The 26,183-nt window shown below is 41.1% G+C and overlaps 1 protein-coding gene across 1 annotated transcript in view; it reads left to right on the forward strand.

Annotated features, from left to right (window-relative positions):
* Positions 1–26,183, forward strand: part of LOC308475860 (uncharacterized protein) — a 228,793-nt gene that overhangs the window by 100,712 nt on the left and 101,898 nt on the right. The gene's annotated exons all lie outside the window — the stretch shown is intronic.

Raw genomic sequence — 26,183 nt, forward strand, 5'->3', positions numbered from 1 at the left:
GACGAAAAACTCGCAAGACGAAAGAGTTTTTCGTTTTTTGAGTTGCTTCGCAAGACGAATTTCCCTATGGGCTTGCTTTGCAAGACGGAAAACGAAAACGTCTTGCAAGTTTGTTTTGATTGCAATGATTTTCAATGCATTCCTATGGGAAACCGTGCTTCACAAGACGAAAAATTCGCAAGACGAAAAAACTCGCAGAATGAATTAATTTCGTCTTGCGAGGCACCACTGTACCACTTTCGCTAATGGGGCCTCCTGCTGCCACCGCACCACCAGAGCACGATTTCTGTTGTCATCCTGAAGCAAAGTTCTTAACCCGAGGTACTATTTCTGGGTTAGCAGAGACTGTAACCTGAAGCGTATGTAACCCCAGGTACCACTGTACTAGAAAATGACCCAGAATAGTCTGTTGCCCTCACAGTAGCTCCATAGTAGCTCAGCCCTTGTTATTCCACACTCCTAAAATGCCCCACTCTGGACCTTTCACTGGGTAGCATCAGCTGCAGCGAGTTTCTGCCTGCCATTTGGATGGGACATTTCATTTCATTTCTTGAATTGATATACTGCCCTTTACCAGGAGGTCTCAGGGCAGTTCACAATAAACATCTAGGCACTTTTCACCAGCAGGATTTGTCCTTTGATGGTGGAGCCTCCTTCAAAGCCCCTCTGGCATGTCAAACTTAGGTTTGGATTGCTCTGTTGTTGTTGTTGTTTATTAAATTTGTATACTGCCCTTCATCCGTATATCTCAGGGTGGCTCACAATATAAAAATACAATTTTTAAAAACACAAAAATAAAGGTTAAGTATCAATACTTACATACGATGCATTTATTTTTTTACACATAGACAAATGTCACAAAGCTAAAAATACTGTCTGCAGTTCCTGACTTCTCCTTGAAAGCATAGTAAGTAAAACTGACAAAAGACAGTGCACTATTCTCAGTTTAGTCCTTTTTGAAATAATCTTTTGTACGAGTAAACAAAGTCTTGAAACAATAACAATCATTGATTAGTTTGAATATATGACTGTGTATGACAAATGTTTAAAATGTAAGATAGAAATCAGACCGTTTTAGCTATCAGAAGTTTACATTAAGATATTGTTCCCCTCAAATTTCTGATAAAGAGCCCCAGTTTTAAAAGAGAAATAGACAATCCTTGTTAGAAAACAAGGATTCCACAACATTAGTTCAACAAAGCCGTTAATGGCAAGGTGGAATAAACTGTTAATTTATATTAGGCTTTTAACTCAGCTAAGTATATTGAAAATAATAACTCACTTGTACGATGTTACATGGGGGGGGGGGGGAGACTGCCCAAAAGCCAATCAGAATAAACATTTGTTACCAAAAAACAGAAAGAAAAAAGAGCAAGTCCTTTATAGCTAGAAAAAAAGGACACACTGCCTATGACAAAAAGATATAGATTTAAAAGATTGCCAAAAATAGAATTCTTAAAAAATCAGAGCATTGGTGTAATGGTATTTTGCTTCTAAAACAATGCTTTAAAAAAAGCATTTAAGCAAGGTTTGGGTAACTGTACTTTCTGAACTGTTTGGCAAAAAGTTATTTAGCCATAAGGCATTTTGTCTCCGCATCTGGGGAAAGGGAATGCAGTGTCCCGTTTCCTGTGACAGAAAGACAATGAATTACCTGCAACAGAAGTTATTCCACTCCCTTTCCGATAGTTAACCACTCTATGAAGCCATTCGTGATGAGTGCCATGGACTTGGAAACAAAAGCTTGCCCACAGCTATACAACCTTGAGCTATGATTATGCAAGATTTCCTGAGCTAAGCAAAATTTGGAACAGCCATTACTTATTTTTATTGCTGACAACAACAATAACACATATAGCATTTTTCATCTTGATAGTGTTTTTAGAAACATTAACCTCTGGGAGTCATGGAGGTCACTACAGAATGTCTGAAGGAGAAAGTGATCCGAGCAAATTAAGCAGCGGGAACAAAATGGTTCATCAGATTCGATCTCATGCAGAGGTCATTGAAAACAAGACCCAGCCTATAATCTGAGCCCAAGGCTTGCTGCACTGTCAGTTAAGATGAGGACTATTATCAGTCAGTTAAGCCAAAATAACTCAGTATGAAGGAGAGAACCCTGGGTAGAGTTGCCACCGGATTTCATCTAGGCTGAAATTCAATGAGTTTTTAGGGTTTAGCTAAATGCACGGTTGTGTGTATCTCATGTAGTGATGGTGAACTGGCCCTGTGATTGAACACACAGCTTGGGTTTGCAATCTGGAGCTCTCAAATGGTTGCAAGGTCAGGATTTCAGCTTGCTCCTCCATAGTATGGCAATATTTCCCTTTAAATTATCCTGCCCCTGGAGTCTCTTCTCTCTAGGGGTAGTTTTCCCAGCTTCTTCTGCTGGCTCTTGAGAAAGTTAAGAACTCACGGAGTCTTTCCTGGAGAGTAATCTGCTTCCTGGACCAGCTACTTATTCTATAAGTAGCTCTATGATGTCAGCTAAGATGATTTCATATTGATCTATGGTTTCTTTCCCAGAAGGTGTTTAATGAGATTGAGGAATGTTGTCATATGACTCGTGCCTTCCTCCACATGCTGATTCATCACAGCTCTGGAAAAATAATGCTTTGGTTTCCCCTAAAGAGTGTGACCACTAAATGTAATCACATTTAAGAGGCCGCAAAGAAATTGCTGAAGCATGCCTGCACAATTTCAAAATTGTGGAAAACACAGTTGTATTTGCCATTCTCATAACTGCTCTGGTATCTCTTTTTAGCTAACAGGAACAATATGATTCAATACTGAGTACCAACACACCACACTTTTATTATCTTGCTGAGTATTGATTCCTGGAGTTCCCATATTAGAAATGAGCTAATTGTTAGCAAATTCACTTAAGTAATTCAGGCTGAGTCCAGAGAGGAAAGAAATCTTGGTAACACCTTACTGAGGAAACTGGAAAAAAACAACACCAGAACATTTTAGGAGAAAGGTACAGAGAAACCATGATTTTCCAAGCCCAGGCCTTGTACAGAAGTGGAAGACCTTCAATTAAACAGAGGAAAACTCCTTCTAGCTACACAGCCAGTCAGGGCACATGCTTCCTCAGCAAAGAACATATTGTTTTGCCTGGTTGCTAAGCAACACCTCCACCTATCTCTCTCTTGGCTAGATGACTTTAGAACTAACACAATTAACCCTTAAATTGCACACAGGGTGATCTCTGTTGTTGCACTTTCAGCACTAATAGGGATCCATGCATACCTTTCTTTCCACATTCAGAAATGGCTCTCACTTAGCAGAGGATTTAAGAATGAATGCTGTCAAAACCCCTCAAAGGTGAACTGAATCCAGATTCTTCTAAATTTCCTGGTAACAACTGCAGTTATCTATTTGTGGTGTTAGATCGGCAACTGCTTGTTGGCTGATGCTGTAGCTGAAAAGTGAGGCATATTTGAGTTAAGCTAACAATCCTCATGCAATCACATAAACCAAGATGGGATTGGAGTGGCTAGCATATTTTATGCTATATTCCTAGTGATTTCTGAGAGTGCTGGGACTGGAAGATTGATATTCTTTAGCAAAAGGAAGCAAATACATTCATGAACTGCTTCAGTTTCCCAGGTCTGAGGAACTGAAAATAGGTTTTAGGGCTCCAAGTAAGGCGGCGATCATAGACTCACTTATCTTGCTCAAAGACCCACTGAACTTAACAGAATTCACTTCTGAGAAGGATGGATCTAATAGTACTTTTAAAGTAGATCACTATGATTCAGAGTGAAAGGGGAATGTGTTGACTTGCCCAAGGCTACCAAAGACAGCCATAACTAAGCGTAGATTCCAGCCTATAGTTGCCAAATCCTACTTGGGCTTTATTTGCTAAAGCACACAAAAGAACAGCTTTTATATATTGCTGAACCACTTGCAGCTGCAATCCAAATAGCTGAGTCATATCTTTTGACAAATCCTTGCAATTTGCTTTTGAAAATTCTTTCAACAATGCATGTAACCATCAATCACAGCTGAAATCCTTATAGACTTCTTGGGTGACTCCAAGCTTATATTTAGGTTAAATTGAGACAACAGATGGTTTAACTTCAGGAAGGTCTTATTACTTGAAAGAGGTCTTCACTTTTTAGCCTTTCACTTAGGGCCATTTAATCATTTCTTTCTGTGCAAATACTTCATCACATCTTTAACAACAGAACAATGACACAACAATGGAAATCCATATTGTGAAAGTGGCCCTAAATCAGTCCTAACTGATTAATTCCCTTTTTATTCACAAAGCCTAACTCATACTGACTGAATCAATCAAAAAGCTATTACTTTCATACTTGCAAGTGTTGCCTTCAAAATCAATAAAAACTGAGTTCATTTTTAAGATGCAATATATTACCAAAATAAAAATTCCCATTTACTTGAGCTAGAAATTTATCAAAAAGCTTTGTAGTCGGCAGAATCTTGTTTGTTGACCCTGCTTGTATTCAACTGTTTTGCAATCTTCAGCTTCTTCCTATTTTTTTCCAACCCTTCCATTTCTTTCAGAAACAAGAACATTATTAGTTCTGTGCTTTCTTTTCTGTGTCTGTCGAGAAGCAGCTTAGTTTATGACCCATGGCTTCCCAAGGGGTCTTGCCGCCCCATAACCTAGAATATTTTTACAAACTTTAATTCTATAAGGAAGATGGTTCAAGGTACACTCAGTGCTCTGTCTAGCAAGTTCGGTAAATGTAACTGGATGGCTCACTGCAGTCTTCAGTAGCAAGTTCTGCTCTGTGATTTCTCCCACACTAAAAGCGCCAGCAACTTCTGCATAGGAACACACTATAAGAGCATGAACTCATCTTCTTTTTAAAAAGAAAATAATCCTTTCTGCCTAAAGGGCTTGCAAATTCCCCAGAAACATATAATATATTCATGATTCTGCCTGTGGTCATCTAGAATTTATATCTATAAAAAATACACTATACATGACTTCCATCGGTTCATGGTCCTAAGCACTTTTTTTGAAGATATTATATTGGTGATTTCACCCAAATTTCTATTATCTATGATAAGAGAAGCAGGTTTGTGTATCAACTGTGGAAGGCTCTAAAGAAAATTGATTCCAATGAATATTTTTATATATTTATTTATTCAAAGCACTTCATTCAAGTCAATCCCAGAGTGAGGTTTAGTAGAATAAATATAATGCATAAAACATAATAAAGCTGCATTTGTTGTTGGCATCTGTCTGTCTTGAGAGACAATGGACTGTGTCTCCAGAGGTGAAGTCAAACCAGTGTTAGCTGCACCAATATGACCTCCCCAAAGTTCAAGTCTGAGCAGTTCTGTAGGGCAGCCCTGCCCAGCCAACAAGGCCCCCCTCTTGGCTCCACTTCTGTGGTCCAAAGGAAAGCAGAGCAATACATTTGGCACCAGCTTGGCTGCAGGAGTTGCAGGAAGGAGGCATACAAGGCACATCCAACTTTCTTAGGGACCCCTAAGATACCTTCTCTTAAGACATCTTCTCTCAAAGATATCCTACAAGGCAGTGGAGGTTTAGGATCGTTTTCCCTCCTTCTCCTAGATGAGCTACTTTCCCAGGTTGACAAGCCCCATCTGCCCCTCTCTTCCCTTTATGTTAGGGATTGGACTCAAGAGGAATGGTGGAGATAAACACACACATGCCCTCCGTTCTCCTGACGCTGCAGGAGAAGAGGAACACAGCTTTGAATCACAGCAGGGGTTTGAGGAAGGTCACAGCTCAGAGTCAGGCAAACAGGAGAGTTGGGAAGTGTTAGGAGAAGGGTGGGGGGAGATAGAGCCTAGGGAGACAGAGACAGACCAGCCAGCTGACACGTTATCACTGGAGAATATTTCTGACCCCCCTTCTCCTAGAACTCGGCGTTCGTTATGAGTGCAGAAACAAAGGAATCAGAGACAATTGGCCATGGGTGGCCGCCATGAGGGGAAATGCTGTTGCTAGGAAGGAGGAAGGAGGAGCTCAGTTGGAGCAATGACCATAGCTGTCAACTTTCCCCCTTTTTTTAAGGGAAATCCTATTTGGAATAAGGGAATTTCCCTTTAAAAAAGGGAAACGTTGACAGCTATGGTAATGACATTGTCAGGGCATATCACGTTCTTTTGTCTCTTGCTATTATGAATGAATAAAACTCATAAAAAGGACTCTACCTTGTTTTCTCTGCTTCTGGCTACCACTGGAGGGGGAATAGAATTCCTGAAGCCTTGACACTCTACAGAGAGCCAGTGTGGTGTAGTGGTTAAGAGCGGTAGACTCATAATCTGGTGAACTGGGTTCGCTTCCCCGCTCCTCCACATGCAGCTGCTGGGTGACCTTGGGCTAGTCACACTTCTTTGAAGTCTCTCAGCCCCACTCACCTCACAGAGTGTTTGTTGTGGGGGAGGAAGGGAAAGGAGATTGTTGGCCGCTTTGAGACTCCTTTGGGTAGTGATAAAGCGGAATATCAAATCCAAACTCTTCTTCTTCTCTTCTTCACGTGCAGAAGCCGCCTTTTTGACTGTTGGACTCGCTATTGCTCTCATCCACTCAGTCTGCCAGAGTCTGTCTTTGCATGCAGGGGAAGTCAATAACTCAGCAAGGCTTTAAGACCCATCAGCTACCCTCACCTGGTTTAACCAACCATCATATTAGAAAGCATTATATAAAAACTAATATGGGAAGTGGCATGGACCCTAGCAACTCAGCAGAACTACTCCTTTCCTATTTCCACCAATGGTGGCTGAAGCCTAGTGGGACTAGTGTGGAAAGCAGAGGCCAGCAGTTTGTGATGCCAGAGTCAATGAGAGGCAGAACCACTCCTTGACTGGTTGTAATTAGGCAGGAGGGTGAGTCTGGCTGAGGGCAGACTGAAGTTAGTGGGACAGAGCCCCATCCACTCTAAATGACTAGCCTCCACTGATTTTCCCCAAAGGAAATAAGTTCTGTAGGATATTCTAAGTGTTTGTGTGTGAGAGAGGATTATATGGCAGTGTAGCGGCAGCCTGGAAGTGCTCTCATTGTGCTTTGCAAAAAATTAAAATTAGAGAAAATGTAGAAATCAGGGCTCAGTTCACACATCGCCCCTTTAAATGAGGCTGTGTGTGAAAGAGAGAATCTCTCAGTTTTGGTTTCTCTTATTTCCCCCTTTTCCTAGTTGTAAGTTCGGTTTTCCATATTTGCACATTCTTTTAAAAGTCGACATTTTAGAGTGAATACCCATGGTTTTGTATACAATTTTGTCCAATGTGCACTTTTTTCGCATTATATAAAGCATTTTTTTTAAAATGTTGTTTTCAACGATATATGCATTTCATGCACACTTTATCCTAACATATGCATTTTTGTGCGCATCACTTGGTTAGGGTACTGTATTCCAAAATTCAGAGAAGTGAGAATTTGGAAGGCGTTTCGGTTTGGGTGGAACATGCAAATCTGGTAGATTTGTCTTTAAGGCAAAATGAATCTAATTTATCCCTCATACCCAGCCACCATATACAAGGTGTGACCAGAAAGTAGGGTGAATGGTCACAGAAATCGGACAGCGGGAAATATTTGAGCATACAGTTGGCATTGGAAACTCACAAAATGCTCACAATTGTGTACAGAGATGAAGCTGTAACTTGAAAGACAGTGTATGAGTGGTTTAAGCATTTCCATGAAGAGTGGCAAACCATCAAAGATGACCCTCAGTCTGGCAGACCGTCGATGAGCAGAACGGCAGCAAATGTTGACAGAGTTTGTGAGTTATTGATGCAGGATCAGCGTTTGTCCGTCCGAATAATGACAGAAGAATTGCATATTCCATGTGAAATCATTACTGACATTACTGAGTTGTTCCACCCTCCATATTCTCCGGATCTGGCTCCACCAGATTTCTTTCTTTTTCCAAAACTGAAATCTACACTGAAAGGGCACAAATTTTCCACGATTTCACACGTCCAAGCTGCTGTGACGAAGGAACTGAAAGCAGTACAAAAAGAGGATTTTTCCAGAAGTTTCCAACTGTTCTACAAATGTTGTCAATGGTGCATTGTATCAGAGGGGGCCTACTTTGAAGACCTGTAAGGTATGTATGTTCGAATATTTCTCGCTGACTGATTTCTGTGACCATTCACCGAAATTTCCAGTCACACTTTGTATGATGGGTAAGGTAGATCTAGCAATTCTGGCAGTTGGGTGTAGGGCATGCAACATTTGCTCAGTTTGAGGAACTGAACCATTTTGTTTCTGAGGGTTTCTGTGGTTCTGTTCTTGGTCATCAGGGTGACGATTACTTCAATTAAAATACATTCACCAGGTTTGGGAGCACAGGCAGTACTATGTACATCATTTTCATTTAATTTAACTTCCAGTATTTAATACAAATGTGAATCTGCATTAGATTTGGTGTTCAAATGACTTTTATTAAATGAGCCTATTCCCTGGTGCAAGACAACATCTTGCTGCATGGCTCTGTTGTTCCTTACTCCGTAGGGTTTCTTCATAATTAGGGAACAGAAACTGACAACTGGAAATATTTAAATGCAACCATATATTTCATCTACAAAATGAGTAGAAGCAAAACAAACAAACAAAACACCATGTACTTGATATGAACATCAGGGATTTTAGCCAAAGTAAATAAATCACTAGGTTTTAATTCACTAAGGTTCAAACTCATTTAGGCCTGTCATACCTTACAAAGGAAAATTATCAAGCATAAAGGAGCAGTCAGGCATGATATTGAACAGCTGAACTTGTCAAAATAATCACTAGGTAGTTATGAAGTTTCATTCGGCACGCCATATTGTTACACTTATTTTGCTATTGTGCTTGTTGTTGTTTCTGAGCTGCCTTAGAATAGCCAATTTGTTTTTGTGATACACTCATTATGAAATGCAACCCTTGGTTAGTTACAGTCAAATCAACAAGTGATATTAAATGTGAACAGAGAATGTAAACATGGGCAAGGGACATGATGTGGGGGAACACTCCATCCCCACCCCAATGCCCTGCATATGATGCCCTCCCTCCCTCCTCCACCAACCTTCCCATACTGAATACAAATGTATTAAGGAGGCTTTTAAGCAGGTTCAGTCAAATGCACAAAGAAGTACCCTTCAGATCTCCTTGTTCAACATGGGAATGACAGGAGGTGGAGCATGTGCGATCCAATACATGTACTCTCCTTGCTCCCTACATGCGTTAAAGGTTTGCATGGGACGCTGGTGGCGCTGTGGTCTAAACCACCGAGCCTCTTGGGCTTGCCGATCAGAAGATTGGCGGTTTGAATCCCCACGGCAGGGTGAGCTCCCGTTGTTCTGTCCCAGCTCCTGCCAACCTAGCAGTTCGAAAGCACACCAGTGCAAGTAGATAAATAGGTACCGCTGTGGTGGGAAGGTAAATGGCATTTCCATGCGCTCTGGCTTCCGTCATGGTGAATGTTGCGCCAGAAGTGGTTTAGTCATGCTGGCCACATGACCCAGAAAGCTGTCTGTGGACAAACGCCAGCTCCCTTGGCCTGAAAGTGAGATGAGCACCACAACCCCATAGTCACCTTCGACTGGACTTAACTGTCCAGGGGTCCTTTACCCTTTTTTAAAATTACTTGCGTTAATACTGTTTTTTGTACTAATTAGTATTGCAGAGGAATGCACAACCAATTTTTAAGTATTGTCGCCTGCCTGGGCATGGCCCACAGTCAATGACCATCCAGACAGCAAGGAATTGCCTCTTATTGGCCCATTTTATCTTAATTTATAGGTGGGGAAATTCCGCTCAGTACTTCTTCCAGCCAAGGTATTCCCATAATGGTTGGCCAACATGCTGCTTCTGCTGCTGGGGGTGGTGGATGGGGCAAAGGTCCACCCCCCCCCCATTTGAGAAGGGTGAGTGGCCACTATGTACTCATCACACTGTCTAGGCATTTTATTTCATCACTAGAATTTCTTATAAAAATGAAATAATTTTCCAGGAGAAGTGTGTTTCCTGGCTAGGGTTTCCACCTACTTTTTATTGCCCTCTGTGCTGCCTCACACAAAGAAATTAAGCAGGGGACACTTTCTTAGACCTGAAGTGGAATAATGAAAAAGCTACTCAACTACCCCGGGTTAAGTTGGCCTTAAAAATAAAGTTAAGGAGCACGGCGACTCAAAAGTACGCCAAACCTACTCATATTACCTCTGGATAAAAGGGGCTAACAACTGTCACAGCATCCTTCCAAGCTCTGCTTCTTGCATGCCTGTATTTCTTTATAAAACCCACCTAGCAAAGGAGTTACAATTTTCGTGCAAGTTCAAACCTTTGAGATGACAGCAGTGCTTTATAATATGCCAGAGCCGTAGCAGAAGATCTCTCCCCTCCCATTTGCTTCCTTGTCCTTGGTAGCTTTCTGTATGTGACCCGAATGAGCTATTAAAAACTTAGCACTGGACTAAAAGATAAAAATTATGACATTTTCCCTTTGAGGGAACAAGACAGAGAATTACCATAATGGTACGAGCTGAACAAGTAAATTGCTTCCCGAACAGCGAAAGGCTTCAATTCGGTTCTTGTGTGTATATATTTGCCTGTCAATACCGTTGACAGCATGTTGTGCCTTACCTAGGCAGAAGAGAGAAAGACAGCTTATGCAATATTAATCCGCCACTCATTTGTACAGAGAAACGCAGTGATCTTTGAATCTTAATCAGAATTATACTAAAGTGAGGGTTATAAAACAGCCATTTAGGCAACTTTTTCCATGGAAGCTTGACTAGAGCATAATTTGTATCCCATAAATTATTTACACTGAGCCGCCGTTGGGCTTTTCTTCCATTTTCTCTGGTTGTTGTTTCAAACCCAATCAACAAAGTAACATCTAAATTCACATTTTCCCGGGAGCTTGACAGGGAAGTACAGCCGTGTTAGGCAGATGTTTGCAGCTGATAAGATGTATTAATGCACGGACCATTAGCCGAGCGGTTGTGTAAGTCGTCAAAGGCTCAAGCGGTTCAACAAATTGATATCTATGCTGCGAAAGGAGAAGAAGAAGGAGAAGAGTCTATGGAAAGTTGTTCATATTGACAGTCTTAGAAATCGAGATGACGGGTTGCAACCAGTTATTTATAAGCAGAATGCCACAGGGGAGCATGCTTTCAGATACTCACACCAAGCTTAATGCAAAGACATGGAAAGGCATTGAACACAAAATTATAAAGCACAGCTTTGTGTTCTGAAATTGTATTCCCCCTCTCCTCTTGTCTTGCACAGAACTCCCCTGCTCTCCCTCTCTCCCAACACAACATAGAAAAGCTTGCCCCTTTGAGAGATGCACAGATGATATGAGCTATAAAGATCTCCATGAATTTTCAAAAACAAGAAGAGCGGGAGATAACAAGGGCAGGTTATTGCAGGAACTGCCGAGAACTGGAAGAAGAAAAAGAAAGGGGCGAAACCATGAACTTTTCCCCTACTGCACTTCTCCCCAGAAAGTTCAACGGGTGTGAATGTGAACTGAATGTAAGGCAGTTAATGAGATGTATGGGTGTGAACAAGAGAGGTATCAAATCCCAAGACTCTGTTACTGTTGTAAACTCTATATGTGGCTGCTTTTGAAGAGTATTCAGAAACAGTAATTGGTAGCAGCCGGTCTGTTTATTGATGCACATCGTAAGGATCACATAACCATCAGCAGCATACAAACATGTGGGGCATGTTTCGATGTGGATGTGACTTAGCCCAATTGTATTGATTACTCTGCAATACACAGAGCCCCATTATTATTATTACTATCAATAATAATAATAATAATAATAATAATAATAATAATAATAATATATTATTTATACCCTGCCCATCTGGCTGGGTTTCCCTGGCTACTCTGGGTGGCTCCCAACAGAATATTAATAATAATAATAAACAAGCGATCAAACATCAGACATTAAAAACTTCCCTAAACAGGACTGCCTTCAGGTGTCTTCTAAAAGTCAGAGAACTGTTTATCTCTTTGACATCTGATGGGAGGGTGTTCCACAGGGCCTGGTTCCCTGTAGCTTCACTTCTCGCAGTGAGGGAACCTTCTGAGGTATTCTAGGTGTTTGCGGACTGCATCATTTCAAGATTGTGGTAAGATGTGAATACAGCCCACTCTCAACTTACACAGGGGTTCTGTTCCAGAGATAGCATGTAAAGTCAAAATTGGGCACAGTCAAAACTCACTTCCGAATGCTTTCCCAAGGTAAGTGCAATGGCGGGTGGGATTATTTATTTATATTTCCTGGGTGCCCACCTCCCTTTTTTCTTTCTTTTTTATTTGGGCCCATCACATAAAGATGAATTTGTAGACATTAAATGAATATGACTGTACACCATAAACTAGGGTCCCCCCCTCGTTTCTCTGGTGTCTTTCACGGAAGCTGATACAATGAAGATCTCAGAGCAGAGCTTTTTTAAAAAAACAAACAAACATCAGTATCATATATGTGCCAGCAAAATCTTCCTGTGCTCATTAGTTCATGTCAGGTTAAAAAGAGCAAAAACAGAGAAAAATGACAACCCCACGTGTAAGACAGTATATGACGCCTGTACTGTAAAGTCTATACTGCACAGATTGTTGGCACTAGTCATTATGCGAGTGGGCAAAGGTGGATGCAAAACTGGCTATCTCATTGGGCAGAGGGAAGGAACTGTTTCAGGTGTCATGAAAGGGTAGCAAATTATTAGTTATTTTACGCTGGGGAACAATTTTTTTGTTGCATTGACACCTGCAGTTGTTCTAACCTAATTTTGACGTGCTGATTTCATATCTGAAGTTGGTTTTGTTCTGTAAGCTCTAGATTTTTTGCAATTCATGTTTTTCACTTTTCACCATAACCTTTGTATTTCACAATGCAAGAATTCAATATTTTATTAAACACATAGCCAAAGTAGTACAATATGAGTATAAATGTAAGTGACTTATATAGCATTGAAAATGACATGTATATCTATGTACAATTGGAGGTATGCAAAAAAAAGTTTTCCCTTGGGATACACAGGTTTTTTTTTCATTGAAGAAGCCATGGTCTGATCTGAAAAATGCAAATATTTAGGTTACAAAACTATAAAAATAAAGAAAAAATAAGTTTGCAAAACAATAATTACCATGTGGTTAGGGTAGATCAATTTGTCAGTGTCCACTTATCCGCAGTGTAAATATGACATATCGGCAAAAGTCAGAAATTGAAAGATAACTATAGCATGTACATGAAAATCGATTTCAGATTTGAAATCAGCATTGAAAGAACATATGAGAACAGTTGAAAAATCTCATGCAACAGAAAATGAAAAAAAAATTGTTCCCCAGTGTAATAACAATAATAAATGCAAGGCAGGAGGGCTGTTGCTTGTGGGATTCTCTGCCTCAGGTTCCAGAATTACTTGGCTAATCTTGGGCACTATGCACCTAGACTTGGGGCATTGCTCATCATCTAGCACAATATTTTGCACCTCATGAGGGTGGAAGACAGCAGAGCAGGCTTTTCACAGCAGCTCATTGTAGATACATCTACTTGGGTCATATGGGACCAGGTGCATTCTGCTAGGGATCTTCTGTTGCCTGGATTACAAAGGCTGCTATGCCGGTCCAGGTGGCTCAATAATTCTGCCACCATTTGGCCCTTTTCAGCTCTGACTCTGTGACGGCATTCGCTTTCATTTGCGATACCAGTTCAGAAAACCCGCATGGAATTTATCCTCCACATGTGTAAAAATGGAAAAGCTTTTCCGCTAGAAACTAATTGGTCAGCAAGGGAGTGAGTGACCTTCAAGAATCCATCTATCTTCCCTTCCAATCTTTGCAAGCTTTTAAAGCCACAGTTATGGGCTAATTTTTTTAAGTGCGGGGGAGTTGAAAATGCTCAATAAATGCATCATTTCAGCCTTTAAAATGGCAAATTAAGGTTGACACAAATATATAGATTTTTGAAAAAGTATGTTTTCCCCTGCAGGCATTAGTTAATGCGAAAACATAAAACACAGCAACAACGATGGGAAAATACAAGTGGTAGACAGTGTAACAAAACACCACCTGTTTACTTGCCAAGCATGAAAGATTCAATTTGATCAGATCAAAAAACCACACTGAAGATGACAGGGGAAAGTCCCATGGAACATCTCTCTGCTCAGCTACAAGGAGCAAAGTGTCTATGAGAATTAAAATATCCACAACCATTTCAGATAGCTATAACCACAACTAGGATAATTTTCAGGGCAAATGTAATAATCAAATCCCACTAGTTTGCAATATATTAGTTGGGGTAATCAAAACACCTTCCATAGTTGATAGAAACAAACCAAATGTGAACAGAAAGATTTGTTATGTTCCCTCCTTTCACTTGCTGGAATATTCCTCCTGGAATACTCTATGGTAAATTTATATTTCAAATCTTTTTCATTTCAATGCTATAAAGGTACCACCTTGTATTATGAATGTTAAGATTTAACATTTGCCTCAAACAATTATCGAAATTCCCCATGGTAAATAAAAAAAAACCAGAAAGAGAATTGCAGGGTCACTTTTCAGCTATTTAACTTTTAGACTAAGGACGCGGGTGGCGCTGTGGGTTAAACCACAGAGCCTAGGACTTGCCTATCAGAAGGTCGGTGGTTCGAATCCCCGTGACGGGGTGAGCTCCCGTTGCTCGGTCCCTGCTCCTGCCAACCTAGCAGTTCGAAAGCACGTCAAAGTGCAAGTAGAGAAATAGGTACCGCTCCAGCAGGAAGGTAAACGGCGTTTCTGTGCGCTGCTTTGGTTCGCCAGAAGCGGCTTAGTCATGCTGGCCACATGACCCAGAAGCTGTACGCCGGCTCCCTTGGCCAATAAAGTGAGATGAGCACCGCAACCCCAGAGTCGGCCACGACTGGACCTAATGGTCAGGGGTCCCTTTACTTTTACATATGTGCCATTACATTGAAGCAGCTTCTCACACCAGCAGGCATGAGGCGCTGTCTGCTACACAAGAAAGAGTATAGGGACTTCTCTGCTCTCTCGCAGAACATCCTATAAAGTCTACCAGCTGTCATATTTGGCCAATCAGGGGTGGGCAGAAAAATATGTCCCATCCCACTATAGGGATGGGCACTAAGGATGGGAATTTCACAAAACTGGATTTCAAGTCCATAACAGCAACGGATTGAATGTGTTGAAATGGCAAAAATGACCAGAAGAATAAGAAATCAGGAAGACCAAAATTTTAATAAGGAATGGGGGAAATAATAATTTATCTTAAAAACCATTGTAAACAGTTAAAACTGTTAGTAGGGTTGGAATAACACTTGTAGTTTAATGGTGAATTTTGGACACAATGGAGATGTAAAAGATTTGGATTATTATAAAAGATGCAGGAGGAAATGATTAACAATAGGATTCACAAAGGGGAGGAGGGAAGCCCAGGAGATTCTGTGGCCAGCATGACTAAACTGCTTCTGGCGCAATATTCACCATTTACCTTCCTGCCGAAGCGGTACCTATTTATCTACTTGCACTTTTGGGCATGCTTTCAAACTGCTAGGTTGGTAGGAGCTGAGACAGAGCAACAGGAGCTCATTCCGTCATGGGGATTCAAACCACTGACCTTCTGATTGGCAAGTCCAAGAGGCTCAGTGCTTTAGTGGCACCACCTCTATTTTCTATTTGTGCCGCAAGGTAGGAGGTTGTAGCGACAAGCACTGACAGATGGCTTTAAAAAAAGGTTAGACATGCTAGTCAAGGCCGTCTTAACCATTGGCACTAGGGGTGCACGGCACCCAGGCACCGGGCTCTCAGGGGCACCAAGCCGAGAGTCTGGGGCCAAGCGTTGGAGTCTGGGGAAGAGCTGAGCAGAGTCTGCCAGAGCGTCGTGGGCTTTTCTGCTGTGAGCAGCTCTTCCCCAGACTCCAACGCTCGCTCCTGAACTTGCGCTGAGCAAAACTCCCGCAGCAAAGAGCCTGCGGTGCTCCAATGGGGTCTGCTCCACTCGGCTGTTGGCTCTTGCCCCAGCTGCACGGTGGCTAACTGTTTCGGCGCCGCGCCCTGAGCTCCATGTAACATTGTGGGTGCTGCGCAACACATCCTGTTGCATGCGCCGAGCTGCAGGTTCCTTTGTTGACTTTTCCGCTGTCAGCGCAAACTTCCAGCACTGCCCCACGTGGGGTACTAGGGCAGAACAATGGGGAATGCAAGCAGCAATGGAGGAAATATATCTGGATGGGTTCCGTCACACACCGACAGCACCGATGGAAACAACAAATTTCGACGAATAGGAGTGCAGGAGGAAATGATTAACAATATGACCCACAAAGGGGAGGAGGGAATTCCAGGAAATTCTTCCGAATCTTGTTTTTGTGATGCATGTTGGATATCTGATTGTAAAACTTTAATTTTAAACCCCCCCCGTGTGTTTGTGTGTGTGTGTGGGTGAGTGATCTATGATTCTATTTATTAAATTATACTGCCCTTCATCCAGGAATCACAGGGCAGTTTACAATATAAAAACAGAAAAATGCATGACATAGTAACAAACAAAAACAACAATCCCTTTAAACTGTTAATTCCCTAATGGTTGGGACTTCCATATCTGAAGGCTCACTTCATTATGCAAAAACCTCTCTAGGTGCTAGAATGGCTGATTAGTGGTGAACCTTCTCTGGATCCACTGCCAGAAATTAAATGGAAAAGGATTTCTGAGCTGTGGTACCACAACTCCTTTGGCTGCAGCTAGGACTACCATACCCCAACAATTCCAATAGTCACCAGCAGTAACAGGGGAGGGAAAACGTTCTGGTAAACAGGGGATATAGAATCACAAAATGTCTGTGTGTACACACAAACACACAAATTTTATTTGGAGTTTCTCCTTTGGATGGGCACACCATGCCACTTGCCTTCTGGGTTTAGGTAATGACCAAAGATATTCAGCAATAAACAACTGTTATGCAGCCGGGAGCAAAACAACAACAAACCCTTACTTTAATTAAATATGCTTGCATTATCATTGACTTCCAGGTGAGATATGGTGATATTTATTTTAATTGGCTAATTTGTTAAAAGCAAGAGAAGGGGGGAAAACCTTAACATATGCATTACTTTATGTTTGGATCGATTATGGTCAGTGTGTACGTGTTTTTGCACTGAAAGATTTTTATTTTATTTTAAAACCAGAATCTTGTATATCCCCAAGTAGAAAGTGGTCCAAATAAAAGTGTATGTGTGTGTGTGTGTTAGCTTGGCCATTAAATGTTCAGATTTCTAAAGGGTGCTGACATTCAGATTTGAAGGATCAACGCATAGATCCATCTCAGTTTTTTCCTATCCAATGAAGTCATCCTCAGAAAAAAATAACCTATTGAAATACAGTGGTACCTCGGGTTAAGAACTTAATTCATTCTGGAGGTCCATTCTTAACCTGAAACTGTTCTTAACTTGAGGTACCACTTTAGCTAATGGGGCCTCCCGCTGCCACTGCACGATTTCTGTTCTCATCCTGAAGCAAAGTTCTTAACCTGAGGTACTATTTCTGGGTTAGCGGAGTCTGTAACCTGAAGCGTCTGTAACCTGAAGTGTCTGTAACCTGAAGCATTTGTAACTTGACTATCATCAGTGTGTTGATATCCTCATGGAGAAAGCAATAGTGGAAGCCTTGGTGACCTATTTCCTCTCAAGGAGATGAAGACATAGACATAGGCTAAGCCTGGCAGGACAGCTTACTCTATGGTTTTAACCCTTTAATGTACTAATTAGACTCAAACAGGCTTGTTATATGAGGCTGGTTACCCTACAAATATTTCATCTCTACCTGCCTCTGTCCTACTTTAAACTCTTGCACAATCTATTCTTGATTTGTAGCATCATGAGGCTATTGATCTACATCACACACACACACACCCCAGCATATTCATAAATCTCACAAGCAATGAACAGAGAGGACAAGGAATGGACATGCTTTTTTGGAGTGTTAATTTCTAACATTTGGTCATGAGGATGTGCAACTCTAGGTCTCCAGCTTTACTATGTTAGAAGAACTGCACAGGCTAAAAGAGAACTTCAGCTACTTTGCCGTCTCTTCTGGTTGTGGGTTTGTTTCAGGTTCCAAAAGGTACTGGCATTCAGATGACCATTTTCAAGAGCTTTGCAGTGATGCATCCAATATGACCTTACAGGAGTTTTGTACAGTGGGTATTCCAGAACTATTTTTTCCCCATTTTGAAGGAAATATATATATATATTTTTTTGCAGAAGAGGAAGTGACTCTATGCAGCTTCCTCTGTGTTTGGATGTAGTTATGATAGCTCTGTGCATTTTGAAAGAAAAAAAAAGGAGAGATGGATACAGCCTTTGTTATACCAGATGTTGCATACTGATAGAAGTGCCCTTGGCAATCATAGAGTCAATCTACAGCAATCTAGCTTATTGGAATTCTATCTTGCATCCCGAAATTAATTTCACTTTAAATTGGTCTCATCATAGCAATAAAAAGTTATTGTTTTAATGAACCAAACACATCCATTAGCAATATATCTTTTATTACAAGGTATTAAATGGATTTAAGGTATAATTAACTCCAAATTAATTTGATGCTTAAGATAACTTAAATTCAAATTCAAATTTTGTTTTATCACTTGGTTTGGTGCTATTGGTTTTGGCCTTATAAAACACTGTGTCTTCAGAATCTTCCCTTTCCTTCCAGTGCAAAGATGATTCCAACCTGTACTGTAACGCCCTTGACATAAATCCCCAATAGCCAATGACATTATATAAGAATTAATTATGACCCATAAAATGGAACTAAATATAATTGCTATGATCGTAAAGTCACATCTAGATAGCACTCATGTAGAAAAGAATGACGTGGCCTACAAAAAAAAAAAAGTAATGAACATTTATGAAACTTGAGGTAAATGTTTACAAAAAGATAGCCTATTTAATAAAATGTTATAGCTAGGAGAAGCGATCAGCTGCTACATATCTGAAACTGTCTGCATGTGAGTACTTATTATTTCTGGTTAGATGCTTTTGGCTACAATCTGGGAATAGGGATAGTGAACAAATTCAGTTCACTTTGCATTTTGGAGTGAACTGGCCCGTTTTAGCCCCTTTCTTGGATCCATCTACAGTGGTACCTCAGGTTAAGAACTTAATTCGTTCTGGAGGTCCGTTCTTAACCTGAAACTGTTCTTAACCTGAGATACCACTTTAGCTAATGGGGCCTCCTGCTGCCGCCGAGCCACCGGCATGCGATTTCTGTTCTCATCCTGAAGCAAAGTTCTTAACCCAAGGTACTATTTCTGGGTTAGCGGAGTCTGTAACCTGAAGCCTCTGTAACCTGAGCTACCACTGTATATCAGGGAATCAGCAAACTTTTCAGCAGGGGGCTGGTCCACTGTCCCTCAGACCTTGTGGGGGGCCAGACTATATTTTTTGGGGGGGAAATGAACGAATTCCTATGCCCCACAATTAACCCAGAGATGCATTTTAAATAAAAGGACACATTCTACTCATGTAAAAACACGCTGAATCCCGGGCCATCCGCGGGCCAGATTTAGAAGGTGATTGGGCCAGATCTGGCCCCAGGGCCTTAGTTTGCCTACCCATGATGTATATTATATATATAATTATTTTAAAACATTTAAACCACTCTTAAAAATTAAAATTAAAATCTAAGTGGTGTACAGCATAAAAAATAAACAGTGCTATTAAAACAAAACAGAATATAAAACCAATAACCTAAGCCATACAAAATCATATAAAAGCAAATAAAAACAGGAAGTTGGGGAATTCAAATAAATAATGGGTTTTATGGGTCAGGGAAGGCCTAGGGGAAAAGGTATATCTTTATAAGATGCCGGAAGCAACTGATGGTTGCTGCTTAATACATGGCAGAGGGAAGGACTCATTTTTTAATCACAACCCTTCTATACCCCAAGTAGAAGTTTCCAAGATGTCTAAGTGACCATACAGAACATTTTTGAACTGAGCTGTGTGTGGGACTGGCAACAGCGCTGTTGGTGATCCCAGCGCTGCTTTCTTCCTTTTAAAAACATTTGACAGCTGCTTGAAGGAGCTACTAGGTTTGCTGTTCTTTTTAAAAGGCTTCCAGGAGTATGCAATTCCTTCAGGGTGAACTGAACAGGGGGGGAAACCAAGTATCTTGGCCATCAGAGGTCAAGGAGCTTACCTGTTCTCCAGGGTTTGGGGCAGGAATCCTTCTTAGCTCTGCCACTGAATTATGGTCCAGCTGGCATACATCTTACCTAGCTGTTCTCACCTATACCTTTTTCATTTTGCATGTGCTTGCTTTGTCTCTTGTGAAGACCTGTCATTCCACCCTGCTGTCCTTTACACTTTCCTTATGCTTATGGGAAAGCAGTAAGGTAGACCTTGTTAAAGACATAAAGTTTAATATACATATAATATAACGTCTGTCTGCACTGATGTTTGAAAAACTTGTGTATTTGAAATGAATTTGCAAAACAGAGAAGTTTGCATTAGGCAGGAGGTTTCACTCTGGCAAATGCGGCAGGGTAAGGCTGGCTGTTTTTCTATTTGAGAGTTTAAGCTACTTGATGACTCATCACTGGAAACTCAAGAGATCCCTAACAGCAGGAAGGTGAAACCTGAGAACTCAGCATCTTTGCCAGTCAATGTTTAAGAGCTTTGCATTTTGTAACATTTATTTGTAATTATTTTAAGAATGTTTCAAGTAAAGATTTGAAACCCTTTTCTTGTTGGAAAACTCATTCATTTCTATCCTGCGCAAGGTCCAAATTAGGGATGTTTTTAACATTTGATGTTTTATGTTTTTAGATATGCTGTAAGCTGCCCAGAGTGCTGGGGAAACCCAGCCAGATAGGCAGCATAATAATAATAATAATAATAATAATAATAATAATAATTCCATTTGTAGCAACTATAACAGACCTCACCCCAGGAGGCTAAGACACTCATTTTCCATCTTCTGTTCCTGTTCCTGTTCCATTCTTCTTTGTTCATTTTGAATAACAGCAGGGGAGAGGAAAGTAAGGTTCTCCAGATGTTGTTGGACTCTGTTCCCATATATTCCAACCAGCATGGCCATTGGTCAGGGATGATGGGAGCTGCAGTCCAACCATATCTGGAGGTCATTGGCTTCCCACCCACAAATTAGAGGTCCTGTGTTGTATCTCAAGATACGTGTTTTCTGCCTATCAGTTTATAGCAATCTAAACAGTGTGAAAAATGAAAGATTTGTATTCTTCTTTTAAGTCATTTATGAGATATAGTGCTCTTCAGTGATGTATTGAAACATAATACTTTTCTTTTACTACCCTTTCTATCATAGCACCTTTCTGGTAACTTTATTGAATTCCTTTGCGTATGCTTATAAAAACACATCTATGAAATCATGACATTTTATGTGAGATTGAAGCAATTCGTACTACTTTAATACATGAAAAAGCTTCACCAGATCAGAACAGACATTAAAGGCATCAGTTGCAAATAATGTTTAATGCCACAATTTCCTTACCAAATTCAAATTTCCTTGTCATAGGTTCCATATAAAAACTCACCACAATCTCCCCCATAGATATAAAATTCAGAGATCATGTGTACCAATTTTAGACATTATATTTTCACACACTTTTTCAGAAAGGCTTCAAAATATGAACCTGCAGATGTTTTAGCTTACAATTCCCATCAGGCCCAGTCAGCATGTGCTCACTGGAACTGATGGGAGTTGTCTAAAATTTCTAGAGGGTACCACATTGGGAAAGGCTGATTTTGAGAATGTATTTTTTAAAAAAAAATATGAGAAATTCTTTGTAATCTTGTGGTGGAAGTGTAAGTTGTAATGCAGCAGTGACTACTCAACATAGGGATATGTTGTCTGTCTCTCTGTACCAGCTCTGGTGCTCTCCAGATGTTGCACTATAACTCCCATCATCTTTCCACTCCTACCTACAGGTCTGGATAATGCAGATGTTACTGACATCTCTCTGTTACGATATTGAATCAATGCAGCCGCGAGCTGCTGGTAGCTTGAAAACAAAACATAATGGGAATGTTGGGACTGTTCCGTGGGAAACAGAGGGACAGTCAATTCACAGTGCAGAGGGCACTGGAATTAGCTCAGAGTGTAATATGAGCTGTACAGGAAGTACAGGAGGAGTTTGTCTCTCGACTGCTGGAGCTTTAAGAGAGCAGTCATGTTTTCTGTAACGCTGCAAAGACAGAAATAAAGGCATGTAAATACGTTTCTATCTCTTTCCCCTGCCTGGGGGGCAGGAAAGAGGGTGTGTGTTCTTCTCACTCTGAGAAGGATCGCCTATCGCGACCTCTGCCTGGATCCTGCTGGGGAATGCAGACAGGGAGGTCAACAGGAGATCAAGCCGGGTGCCTGGAGAGTGGCCAGTTTCTCCTGATAAAGGCTTGATTCCCAACATCTGGTAGCAGAGGATGGTTTTGATCCATGAAAGCAGCAAGAGAGGTTGATGGATCGTACTTCATCCTCTGCAAGGAGATAAAGAAAGAATGTGGTAGTGGGTGGATGGAAGCTACAAGGACGGCTGAGCACTGGAGGAGGTGTTTTTGCTGAGCAACGGATTCCCTCAAGGTATGGTGATTTCATGGCTGTGAGAGTGAACGCGAATTGAAGCATTCTTCGGTTCACTGAGTGTCTGCTTTTGGATGAAACCAGCACTTAAAGAGAGCCACATATTTCGCATTCCTGAGTCTTGATAAGCCTGGAATGTCCAGTTGCTAAGCAACGAAACGTCAGTAAAGTGGAAAGTTACTAGCCAACAACGGAAGAGGGGCTGGGACTGTGAGAGGCTGGTAAACCACGTTTGTTTTGTCTATTATCTCACTGCTCTTGGAGGGACTTTCGAAACAGCCTGCGTTTAGCTGCCAAGTGAGGCAGTAAACAGCCAATAGACTTTTGGAGTTTACAGGCTCGAGAGTGAGAGCTGAGGCTTGGATTCAAAATGGATGCCAGGAAGGGGGGAGGCTTACCTTACCCACCTCCACTGACTAATGACAATTATTCCTCATGGTCTGTAAAGATGAAAGCTCTGCTTCAGAATTAGAGGATTTTTGGGGTGATTGATAACCCCATCCCTGCAGCACCAACGCCAGGTTGGAATTCACAGAATGTGAGAGCCAGGACGGCCATAATTCTGTGTATCTCAAATGATCAACTCGTGCATATTCAGGATTTGGAATACGCGCGTGAGATTTGGCAAACGCTGCGTAGAATACATCAAAGAGATGCTGGTTCTTCAGCGTTGCTGCATTTTGAAAAACTGACCAATCTGAGGCTAGCGCCTGATGGAGATGTACAAGCACATCTGACAGAGATGAAATTCTTACGCCAGCAGATGGCGGAACGCAATTTCCCTCTACAGGAAGAGATATTCTGCTTCATGATTATTAACAGCCTTAATCGGACTTATAAAATGGTTGCAAGTCAGCTTGGTTCTCTACCTGCCGCAGATCTTTCGACGGAGAGAATTTGTGCCGTGATTCTCAATGAGAAAGATCGCCTAGCTGCAATAGATGTCAAAGACAGGGGGAGAGAAGCTCGGAGTTCTGACACCCCCACTGCTATTGCTAGTGAAGAACAGGCTGTTGCTTTGAACGTTGTCCGTTGTTTCAATTGTGGACAGACTGGGCATCTTCAGCGGAATTGTAAGAAGCCACGTCAACAGAAAGGAGCTAAGGGGAGCTCTGCAAAGCCTGAGGCGTCAGGCAAAAGTCGTACCAAGTCCCAGGTGAAACCTGCAAAGGCATTGCTGTCAACAAAAGCCGCATTTTCAACGGAGAACGCTTTTGTTCTTGACACGGGATGCACGCAACATATGACGTCGCGCCCAGAACTGTTTTCAACGTTTAAGAAGCAAAGCTTCGCTGTGAAACAGGCCAACAGTCAGGAGCTGGAAGCGACCGGGTTTGGAACTGTGTATCTTGAAAGTCTGAACTTGACTATTAACAATGTGTATTTGGTTCCTGATTTAAAGTTCAATCTGCTGAGTGTTTCGCAGATCACAAAGAAAGGACTGACTTTGTCCTATGATAGAGAAAGCTGCAAAATCTTCAAAGATGGAGAGCTGTATCTTTCTGCCAGAGAGAAAGATGGACTGTATTTGTTGACTTTTGATCAAAGTGATTGCATAAATTGTAATGCATCTGATTCTAACATGATTTCTCTCGCAGGTGTGTCGAAAAACGTCCAGAAGACGACGAAAGTAACCAAAGCTTTTCAGCGAGTGTATGCTGATGTGATTGGTCCTCTAGCACCATCTAGAGGCAATGCAAGATATTATCTTGTGTGTGTGGATTATTTCTCTCATTATGTGTGGGTATATATATTGCAGAAACCACAAGAAGCCCTAGAAAGATTTAAAGAGTTTTGTGACAAGGTTAAAAATGTTCACGATGCTAACACTGATTGTCTTTTCACAGGTGAAAAGCCAGTTTTTCTTTTGCAGGATTTTCAGGATTTCCTGGATAAGCGAGGCATAAGGCACAAGACTGCTGTTTCTGCAGAAGCATGGAACAGAAGTGACTGTGTGCAAGTGAACAAAGAATTGCAAAATGGGATGAAGGCGCAATTGCTGAGTTCACATTTGCCACATGAGTATTGGGCGGAATCGATATTGTGTTATTGTTACAGTTGGGTGAGAAAGGTTTCAAAAGGTTTGGGAAGTTCTCCTTTTGAAAAGCTATTCCACAGAAAACCTTCTGTTGCCCATTTTAAGGTTTTTGGGTCTCATGTGAAGACTGAAGCTCCAGGTGGAGTAAAGAATGCTAGAGGCATTTTTGTGGGTTATGAAAAGGGTCTCTACAGAGTAATTTTGTCTGAATCTGGTCAAGTGATTCTCACAAAATTTCTAGAGAGTGCTCCTGAACAGGAGAGAGTAATTGTTCACACATTTCCCACTGAGGACAATTAAGATGATGATGATGATTTTACTGATTACAGTGGTACTGAGAGTGACAGTGATAGCTCAAAGAGCTCAGTTGACACAGTCATTGAGAGGAAATATTACACAATGGAAAGACCTTCACAGGTGAAGGATGAACCACTGTTTACTATTGGAACTGGTTCTCCAAAGAGTCCTGAGACTGAACCAGTGAGCAGAGAGGATCAGCACCTTATACACAGGTCCGAGAGAGTTACAAAGGGTGTACCACCCAAGAGGTATTCAAAAGAGTTTGCTAACTCAGCTGTAGCATGTGTTACTATTGTTGACAACTCAAGACAGGTTAAAGCTGTGTCTAAGTCAGAGACAAAGACACAACAGTGAGTTGCTAAGCGTAACACTACATTTCCTAGCCAAGGAAATGCAGATGCACTCATTCCTTGGAAGTCAGACAACCAGAGAGGTACACTGGGGAAACCAGTGGGGGTAGTTCCAAGGGTGGAACTGAAACAACAGGGGAGTGTTATATGTATAACAACTGTTTGTTTTCTTCTCTGGATCATGCTTTGCTCGCAGCGCACATTGATTCATATGGGGGAGTATGTTACGATATTGAATCAATGCAGCCGCGAGCTGCTGCTAGCTTGAAAACAAAACATAATGGGAATGTTGGGACTGTTCCGTGGGAAACAGAGGGACAGTCAATTCACAGTTTCTCCTGATAAAGGCTTGATTCCCAACACTCTCAGGTAGCAGTGAGATGTCTGGGGACCAGAGCTGAGGAAGTGCTCAACATCAGTCAGGAATATGTTGAGTACCACAGAATGCCAGTGTATTCTGTCCCTAAAATCTTTATTTATTTATTTATGCTTTTCAAGTTTATACAATTCACTAATTTTACACTCATTTTAATATTTCAAAACTTGACTTCCTTCCCCCTCTTTCTGTGGTTCCTTAAACTTTCTGCGGTTCCTTAAATTTATTTTTAAGATCTTCTGCATATCCAAATTAACTTAATTTGCTCATTTATTCATCTGTTTTAAATATATGCTCTTATAAAATTTCAGGTTATTACAATAATCCTGCCAGTGTTTTTATCTGTTTACAATTTATCTGTAAATATTCAATAAACCATTTCCATTTGTTTATAAAAGGTTTGTTATCTCGATTTCTTATTCTTCCAGCAAGTTTTGCCATTTCTGCATACTCCATAAGATTTGTATCCATTCTTCCTTTGCTGGGACTTCTGCTTCTTTCCATTTTTGGTTGAGTAACATCCTTGCCTCTGTAGTAGCATACATGAATAAGCTTCTAT

The sequence above is a fragment of the Podarcis pityusensis genome (assembly GCF_964106645.2).
Source record: "Podarcis pityusensis genome assembly, chromosome: 4".
NCBI classification, from domain to species: Eukaryota; Metazoa; Chordata; class Lepidosauria; order Squamata; family Lacertidae; genus Podarcis; species Podarcis pityusensis.